The sequence below is a fragment of the Siphateles boraxobius genome, unplaced genomic scaffold, assembly GCF_051911475.1.
Source record: "Siphateles boraxobius isolate OS27281-9 unplaced genomic scaffold, OSU_SipBor_1 56, whole genome shotgun sequence".
NCBI lineage: Eukaryota > Metazoa > Chordata > Actinopteri > Cypriniformes > Leuciscidae > Siphateles > Siphateles boraxobius.
Genome location: NW_027509182.1, coordinates 7,660,230 through 7,670,131, shown reverse-complemented (window position 1 = coordinate 7,670,131; position 9,902 = coordinate 7,660,230). Strand labels below are relative to the sequence as shown.

General features: G+C 39.7%; 2 long non-coding RNA genes across 5 annotated transcripts; both read left to right on the top strand.

The window, feature by feature from the left end:
- The first annotated feature begins 1,473 nt into the window (after positions 1–1,473).
- On the top strand, positions 1,474–2,708 carry LOC143714852 (uncharacterized). The gene is made up of 4 exons (XR_013195632.1): positions 1,474–1,497; positions 1,603–1,652; positions 1,739–1,876; positions 2,603–2,708. It is a non-coding gene; the product is annotated as an uncharacterized LOC143714852 (long non-coding RNA).
- A 144-nt stretch (positions 2,709–2,852) lies between these two features.
- On the top strand, positions 2,853–4,709 carry LOC143714851 (uncharacterized). 4 transcript variants are annotated; one of them, XR_013195630.1, is made up of 10 exons: positions 2,853–2,896; positions 2,982–3,070; positions 3,156–3,258; positions 3,333–3,469; positions 3,554–3,614; positions 3,683–3,901; positions 3,988–4,101; positions 4,180–4,280; positions 4,359–4,495; positions 4,574–4,651. It is a non-coding gene; the product is annotated as an uncharacterized LOC143714851 (long non-coding RNA). The 4 variants fall into 4 exon arrangements; XR_013195631.1 differs by lacking the exon at positions 4,359–4,495 and having other exon boundaries at positions 4,574–4,709; XR_013195629.1 differs by lacking the exon at positions 4,180–4,280 and having other exon boundaries at positions 4,395–4,486; positions 4,574–4,703.
- The last annotated feature ends 5,193 nt before the right edge of the window (positions 4,710–9,902 follow it).

The following is a 9,902-nucleotide window of genomic DNA, read 5'->3' as shown; positions in this document are numbered from 1 at the left end:
CACACAAACATCCTGTAACACGTGCGTTTGTACACGCGCAAAATCTGTTGTGCTATGTAACATCACTCACTGTTTTTACTTAGATGGGCAAACTGGAAGGCACAACGCAGCAGGCGTAGATTTCCATTACACGAGAGTAGATGTTAAAACTTCATGCTGATTTGTACTCGGCTTTCGCCAAGATAAGCACCAACTAAGACGTAGCTTTACAGTAACCTATGCTTCTCCATCCATTTACGCTTCTTTCCATCTGGTGACGTGAATCTCCTTCTGTCTAGTGTTAATAGTGTATTTGCGCGTCAGCACACACAACGGCTGCAACCACAGTGCGGTCCCCCCATAACAACCCTCTGGATTGAGCGGAGTAGGGAACATCTCTAGGGTCTTCAAGTGGGCACCTTCCGTCCTCAGTGTTTCGTCGACTAGCCCACGACACCTCAAGAGGGCTCGACAGTGACTCTGGCGTCCCAGAGTCACCCCCCTCCGTCCCCCACTCAACTCAGCCCAGCTTACTGACCTCTACTTCCCTCTTGCTGCTGAGACCTAACCACAATCTCACAATCTCTCCGCAACCCAACCATACGCGCCAACCAGTTTGACTAAGGCTGTCGAGCCCCACTGGTGCGTTAATATGCAGTTTCAGTGGCAACGGTTCCGTTTGTCATACCACCTACCGCAAAACACAATATCTGCCCAACATCCCGTCATTCACGCAATATACACAGGAACGTAATGACTGTAAATACTATACAACCTATACAAATAAACCAACACCCTTCAAGTTTTCAAGAATTCTACGAAACCGTAGCATGGCGGCCTGTACACAGCCAGCTAGAATCTTTCCGTCTCAACCACAGCCAGTTGCTGCTCCTTTCTGCTGCTTCAGATAAGTTCTTTACTGTACGACGCAACTCTTGACCACTGAATCCGACGTCTCTGAGGAACCGGGTTGTAGAGTGTGCCACAAAACCTCGACAAACCACTTCCACTGGATAAACCTGGACTCTCCATCCTCGCTGTTCTGCTTCAGTGACCAGATGAGCATACCGCAATTTCCTCCTCTCATATGCCTCATCTACCGCATCCTCCCATGGCACTGTTAACTCTATCAGTTGAACAATGCGTGCTGATCCAGACCACAAAACAATATCTGGTCGTAGGTTAGTGGTGGCAATCTCAGGTGGAAAAATAAGCCGTATAGCCGTAATAGCTCGCTGAACCTTGTTGTCATTTCCCCTTGGCATGATTGGGTCGTGACTTGGTGGACGAGGAGGCTGGACTGGCTGAGGAACTCTGAAAAACACACAAACATCCTGTAAAACGTGAATGTGTACACGCGCAAATTCTGTTGTGCTATGTAACATCACTCACTGTAGATGGTCCACTTTTTAGTTTAGAAGTAAATGTTTATGGCAAATTTAAAAAAATTACACATTTTTTTTCAGTGAATATGTTCAGTGAAGACAGACATGTTAGGAGGTGATGCATCACGCACAGGTATGCTTTATTTGATTTTGATATTAGAATTAAATTTGTGCATTCCTTATTTAGATGTGAAAATGTAAAATAAGTTTGACAAAGATTTGTCCAATGTGTTCACAGAAATTGTTCAGTTTTCTGTGGATCGCTTTCACATCTTGGAGCTAGAAGAGGTAAGATGTCAAATAAATCTAAGGATGTTATATATTATATAATATTATATATATATAAGACAATTACAAAGCATTACTTTTTCTAGGAAATATATATGAGAATTTTGAATGAGGAAACCGACAGAAAGCAGCCACTCATTAAGTTTTCGAGATGCCAGGCCACAGTTGAAGATTTCAAGACACTGTGCCCACAGAAGAAAAGTTTCCCATGGCTGAATGACGACGTTAGAATTTCAATTTGATAAAATTTTTGTAGTGAATATATATTTGTAATATCTCTAGTTAGTCCTGGTTTCCAGAAAACGTCCAAACAATAAGCTGCAATTGGACACATTCCTACCTGCAATCCATTTAATGGGGCTTTAGACAGTTTGTTTGTTAGACATTTTAATTATAGTTCCTGTCATGATAAAAACTATTTTACTGCACTCAACAGGCCCAGAGTCTGTAGCACCAAGTTTCATCACAAAATTAAAAATATCTCAGCTCTGGAAGGCTCTAGAGCATCCAATATTGCACTCATGTCTATGTCTCAGCACCCTCTATCAGAAATCCAAGAATTCGAGAAGATCCAAGAAACTTTATTTTTCGACCCAAAAAAATCTATAAGAGGCCTCTATGGAGGGTGCTGAGACATAGACATGAGTGCAAGATTGGATGCTCTAGAGCCTTCCAGAGCTGAGATATGGAGATCCCATGTAGCATTTATTCCATGTACAAAATAGTGGCTTCATGGCCAGTGGAATTTTTGGATGAAACTTAGTGCTACGGACTCAGGGGAGCCCGCAAGTATATAACAGGCATCTGTCATCCCAATTCAGCCTACGATCCCTCTGAGTCATTATGCGTTCAATTGTAGCTTATTTGTATGACCATTTGTCCACGAACCTCCTACATATACTTCTTATATTATTCAACAACATTTTACTGTAATCTACTATTTATTTTAGATTCTTGACACAAGGATTGCACAGCTCTGTAAAGCACATGGTGGAACTGCTTTACAGGTGCACACATTCGTTCTCTGGTGGCGATCCTTCACTAACAAGAAACATGTGAATGACCTTCTTGTCTGAAGGTAAATGAAAATCTATTAAATAAATCTCAGGGGCTGGGAACACATTTGTCGCACCAATTATTTTCTTAAAAATATTTTAAAGGACCTTGATGAGAATGACATGGTCCTTATTCCAAGAATTATTGGTGGACAGAGCCCTGAAAAGGGAAACCACTTCATTTTGTGGGTATGTGTGGAGAAAAACAAAATAAATTTTTTGCTCAACAGTTGTTACTCTTTGTGGTTAAAGCGGTTTCTGTTGTTTTGTAAAGGTCTTGGATGGTTTGTTGAATCATATTCGAGTGTACGACCCCACTGGCAACTACAAATCAATTTCTGAGATGGACCTGGCTATACTATGGTATTTTTTGCATTGTAAATGACACACAATTTATCTTTATTTACTAATGTACATTTCTTAATTTCTTTTTTCTTTTGTACAAAAGCAATGCATTCCGAAATACTTAGGACTTGGGAAAATGGACTGTTGAGTACCCAGAACAGTGGAGGCTGGCTGACTCTAACAACTGTGGGGTTTTGGTTTGTACAGTAAGTTAAATAAATGCTTTTATTTTTTGTGTATTACATCTACATTACTTTAACAACTGTGTTTATTGCATTAGATGGCAGAAATGGAGGTGAGGGACAAATGGACCTCTATGAAAAACGAGGTGATACAGGGAGAAGATCTGTGGTATCTGAGAAGATATCACGCATCATGAATGGCAGCATATGCTGTTCAGCATATGATGTATAAAACGTATGTGTAAAATGTGTGTCCTCATTCATAAAACCAACTTATAAGTTTAATAATTCAAGTAAATCGATGATTTTTAAAATATAGGACTGTTGAGGAGGTGGGGAAAAAAGGAATTTGTGCTCTTGTCAGTGACATTGAAATTCAGGTACATATAAGATTTTTTTAAATTAAAAATGTCTAGAAATTGTTTGCTATACTAAATATTTTTTTCAGGAGTTGTTCCAAGGAATTGTGAAAGGCTCACTGAAACCTATGTGGAACAAATGGTGGCAAACGAAGACTGGGAAAATGTCAAAACCAAAGAGCTTTCATCCAGCCTTGTCAGCACATGTTGAGGAACTTCTAGGACACATTGACAACATTGTGTTTAAGCAAAAGAAGGAAAAAAAGCTTGAACATATCGACCTTATAATGTGTGAACTGATTCCTGAGGTACGCATTTTAAGGTATCATTTTGGTAAAAATATATACTATATAGTATATATTTTAATTAAGAAATGTAATCTTTTGTTGTTCAGATAAGCCTTTTGATACTGAGACGAACGGAAGGTTTTAGTCACTTTTGGGCTGAGATATCTTATCTTGTGGAGTGTGTCATTAAAATGGCCTTGTAATGTCACAACATCCTAACAGTGAGTGATGTTACATAGCACAACAGACTTTGCGCGTGTACAAAAGCACGTGTTGCAGCATGTTTGTGTGTTTTGCAGGTAATGACCCAATCATGCCAAGGGGAAATGACGACAAGGTTCAGCGAGCTATCTACGCCTGCTGCGTTGTGCCTTCCAGTTTGCCCATCTAAGTAAAAACAGTGAGTGATGTTACATAGCACAACAGACTTTGCGCGTGTACACATGCACGTGTTACAGGATGTTTGTGTGTTTTTCAGAGTTCCTCAGCCAGTCCAGCCTCCTCGTCCAACCAGGTCACGACCCAATCATGCCAAGGGGAAATGACAACAAGGTTCAGCGAGCTAACTACGCCTGCTGCGTTGTGCCTTCCAGTTTGCCCATCTAAGTAAGAACAGTGAGTGATGTTACATGGCACAACAGATTTTGCGCGTGTACAAACGCACGTGTTACAGGATGTTTGTGTGTTTTTCAGAGTTCCTCAGCCAGTCCAGCCTCCTCGTCCACCAAGTCACGACCCAATCATGCCAAGGGGAAATGACAACAAGGTTCAGCGAGCTATCTACGCCTGCTGCGTTGTGCCTTCCAGTTTGCCCATCTAAGTAAAAACAGTGAGTGATGTTACATAGCACAACAGACTTTGCGCGTGTACACATGCACGTGTTACAGGATGTTTGTGTGTTTTGCAAAAAAAAAAGCTGCTCTTTTTCAATACCACAGCGTCCTCGTCTCATGGTGTCATCTCATGTTCTCGGGTGCCTCGGCACATTTCACCTGACTGCATCATCTAGGCCTCAGGATGGTTCCACAAAAAATTGACTGCACATACAATATGAGTTACTTCAAACTACAGATTGTACTTTACATACAGCAAAAGACACTGCATCTATTTGGGTCTCATTAGTTAATCCAGGATGGACCTAAAAAAAAACTTTAACCTTACGGTTCATTAAACATTTTTAGCACAGCTAACTCAACATTATTATTTTTTTAATCTTCACACTGTATAGCCAGAGAACTATAACAAAAGTATTTAGGAAATTAAAGACACACTACAGTATGTCTGTTTAAAGCTGCTTTGTATTGTTGTGTATTTTTTTAAAAATCTATAAATGTCCAAAAATGATGTGCATTTTGCTTGTAGTTTTGTGTTAATAAAAATCAAATCCATTACATCTCATAATTCAGTTGTTCATTTTGTATTGTATTGTGTAATTTAATCAATTTTATTTTTTATAGCCTGTAAGTTTTGGTTCACTAATTTTATTGCATTGAATGTTATTGTATTGTATGATGTTCTGTTTTAAGAAATAATTATGACATAAATCATATGAATTAGTACACAAAATGACATGCATGTAATTAAAAAAATGTATATTATGCCTTATTGCTTAATAACAAATAAATTAATGTCGCAAAACCTGAAAATGCAATTTCTTTCATTAATCAGGATAAAAAAATACAAGATTATTATATGAATTAAGGGGTTTGATAATGATTACATTAAGATTTGTGATTTCGTAGTTTTATTACACTGTTCTGTAATCAAGGCTAGACAACCAATTAATATTTATACTAAGTAGACTACACACAAAACATAGCTAACATTCTGAAATTTATTTAAATGGATAAACAGTCAATAAGAAAAATAGTAATAAACACAACTTAACATTATTAACTTACATGGTTCTTTTAATAACAAAATTTGTACAACATATTGCGCTGATTATTACGATAAAAATAGTGACATAATTCTAATTGCATTTCGAATCGCTGTGAATACGGTAAGGCAGTATAAGGTCAGGTAAACCTCAGCTAGCACGATAGCTGTATGCTATGCTACTATGTAAGCTAACTAAAAAACACTAAGAACGAGAAATGTTTAAATTTATAATCAATAGCTTCGGTTTTATACTAGTATATGGAACACATAAGTTAAAAAAACATTAATGACTCGTTATAACGTAATTCAACCGACTTCTATAATAAAGTGATTTTGTCTGATTTGTAACCAGGCACTAAAGCGATTACCCATAAAACGTGATTTGAACCATTCGTATTGCTTGGGTCTTAATGTGGGACCCATCTCTTCGGTGGGACTCATCTCTTCACCACACCGCCATTGCTGTAAATAAACGTTCCATTGGAGTCAATGGAGATGATTGCTGCGTTCCAAACCGCATGCTTCCCTACTATTTAGTATGGGAAAAGAGTAGGCGAGCGAAAAAGTATGTATTAATCCAAAAGAGTAGGCGAGAATTACCTGGGTGACGTACCAATTATCGCGAGATTTGGACTTAAGTGCGTTCGAATGTGCCTACTTTCCTACTATACACAAGTTTTTGAGCCGTTTCCGCTCTACATCCTAAACTCCTCCCGTTTATGCAATCCACTTCCGTTCTGGCGGGCTGGTAATGCTACCTAGCTCCGTTGTGCCGACAAAGCACTGATATCGCAGTGACAAAGAGGATAACAATTAACTTACAACATGAATAAAAGTGGTTCGGGAACGACGTGTGCGGTAGCTGGGTGCAAAAACTCGCGAAAGCACAATTATCTCAAAGGACCCTCTATCACAATTTTTTTCCTGTTATTTTAGCTGCGCGTTCACAGTAGCTAATCCCCTGCGCTAAAAAGACAGGCCTATATTGTAGGGTTTACAGAATCGGGGCATAGGATAATAATCATAATAATCAACAATGGACTACATTGAGGTGTATGAAACACGTATTTATTGAATTAACTTCAGATATACACTAAACACTATACACAATTAATTAAAATACATTTACAATGAAAATGCATACAATTAAAATCAATTAAAAACACATTTATTGCATCACATGAATAAAAATGTATTCACATTAATAAAAAGTATTTGTTACAATAAAAAATAACATGCCTGTAAAGTTTTCTCTCTCTCTCTTTCTCTCTCTCTCTCTCTTTTTCTCTCTCTCTCTCTTTTTTTCTCTCTTTCTCTCTCTCTCTCTCTCTCTCTCACACACACACACACACAGTTACGTTCGCGCCCGCACATCTCACGCGCCTAATTATTATCATCATGGCACACACACTTTGCACTCTAGCCAAGTCGCCTATGATGTAGTTCGGATACCAACAATAAAAAAGGCCTAGGCTACAATGGTCAAATAATCTAGTTACCTTCCACAGAATCGCAGCTGAGTGGGAACAAGATCTACCTGGTCCAGCAACACACGTACATCCCGTAGTTTTAACTTCTCCAGCTTCAGTTACCAGCACCCAAGCATTATGCCACGCATTGTTCAAACACTGGCTAGGCTCTACATTTGCTTTAAGATAAATTAAAATGATCATGTTTGTATGACATAACACAACCGACTTTGTTGCTGTGCAGATATTGGTACGCCTCGGAGGCTTTCAGATTGTCCATTGCTTTTCCGTCTATTGCCATGGATTGTATAAAGTAGGAGCAAATATTACTGTACGTTATCCTGGGCCACGTCATCATGTTATCCTCCCAGTTCTGTACTGAATTCGGGTGGGGGATAGTAACGCCATCTCCAGTTAAAGTAGTGGAACCGTGTTCCCAAGCTAGCATCTTAATAGCTGTGTTTACACCGGCAGATGCTGTGCAAACCACTTCCGGCGGAAATGAAGTGCATATGTGTAGAGTTATGGCGCCGCCCACGATTTGCCGCGTAAACTTGTGTATATAGTAGGCGAAAACAGTACGTGAAGGAAGCAGTACGTTCGAAACATCAGTATTCATAAAAGAGTAGGGGAGAAGTTCCCGGATGGCTTACTGCTTCCGGCCCGATTTTTGAGTGCTCAACCGATGGATACTCTTCTATCCCAGGAGGCCACGCGAGAGCATACGTCATTATCAAACATCACGGAGATCAGCGACGCCGGGGGTTTTCAAATGTGTGTAAAAACGGTTCCTTATGTGTTAAACTACAATAGAGTAGACGTTTTGACTGTTGAAGGTGTAAAGTAGTTAGACAGTATAGTATAGTTGTGATTTTGCTGTAAAAACATGTTTTGTATAGCTAGCTAACAGGGGAGCTCTAAGCACACGTAAAGTCTCTAAAGTGGATTTACATAACCATATACATCTTAAACACGCTTATTTAAAATGTCTATTTACATCTGAAAGGAAAATATTGTAAGTATTGACATATTGCAGATGAGCACATCACAACATGAAAAAGACATCTGAGTGATGTATGTGTGGCATTATCATAGGATCAGGGCCGGATTAACCATTAGGGCAACTGGGCACTTGCGAGGGGAAGAAAACAAATATTTTAGATAACGGAGCGTATATTTGCACTAAGTGCCTGTCTTTTTCTTAACTACAGTGGCGCTCGCGGGCGCGTGAAGTGCTAGAAAGCTGCTTTTGATGCGCTCTTTGAACAGCATGGTTATCTCGTATTTTCTCCTAAATAAAAGCTCAAGGGTTTATTTCTTGCAAGTGAAGAAATTAGGACAAAAGTATTTTAATTTTCCTGTATTATAGTTTAATGTAGACTAAAATATACTTTTGAAATATTCATTTTCACTTATATAGTACATTTATAGGCTATATGGATTTTACGTGATAGGAATAATTATATAAATCATTATTACATTATTATTATAATAATTATTATAATCTAGATGGCAATAGATCCAAGATGGCGCCGCGGATGGCTGCCTCGGTGTGGAGCTCTCCAGCTATTGTGTTGTTTTTGTTCGTTTGTTCTGCGTTTAGTCATTCTTTTCCTATCAGTTTCACCAAAGACGAACTACTGGACATTAGGAAACACACACCAGAGACCTTTTCTACAGTTTTTGATTATTCGGACGTTTTCCTGGACATTCTCGTCGGAGGTGCAGCGTTGTTGTTCAAACGCGCGTTCAGACGCAAACGCGGGAAGCGAGCCGGCGCGCTGGTTAAACTCCACGAGCGCGGCCTGCGCACTGCACTCCCCAGTATTCATCTCGCGAATCTCCGATCCCTTCCTAACAAAACGGATGAACTTCTTCTCCTCACCCACACTAACAAGGATTTTTTAAACTCTGCTGCTTTGTGCTTCACTGAAACCTGGCTGAGTGAAGCCATACCGGACAACGCAATACATCTGCCGGGCTTCCAGCTGTTCCGAGCGGATCGCATCGCGGAGCTAACGGGGAAAACGAGAGGTGGTGGATTGTGTTTCTACATTAACGAAAGTTGGTGTTCAGATGTAACAACACTGAAGAAGATGTGCTCTCCTAATTTAGAGGCACATTTCATAAACTGTAAACCCTTCTACTCGCCTCGGGAATTTTCCTCTTTCATTCTCGTGAATGTTTACATCCCTCCAGACGCGTGCGTGAGCGCGGCGCTACAACAGCTGGCTGAACAAATATCTGAAACGGAACAAAGGTACCCAGACTCTCTTTTAATCATTCTTGGGGATTTTAACAAAGCAAATCTTTCCCGTGAACTACCAAAATACAGACAGCACGTTACATGTCCCACCAGAGACAGTAATATACTGGACCACTGTTACACCACAATAAGAAATGCGTATCACTCGGGCGTCCCACGGGCAGCTTTGGGGCTCTCTGATCACTGTTTGGTTCATCTCATACCGACCTACAGGCAGAAACTGAAATCAGCTAAACCTGGAATACGGACTGTAAAAAGATGGACTAATGAAGCAGAGCAGAATCTACAGGCCTGCTTTGATTGCACTGATTGGAATGTTTTTGAAGCTGCTACCAATGATCTGGATGAGCTCACAGATACTGTAACATCATATATAAGTTTCTGTGAGGATACATGCATTCCTACC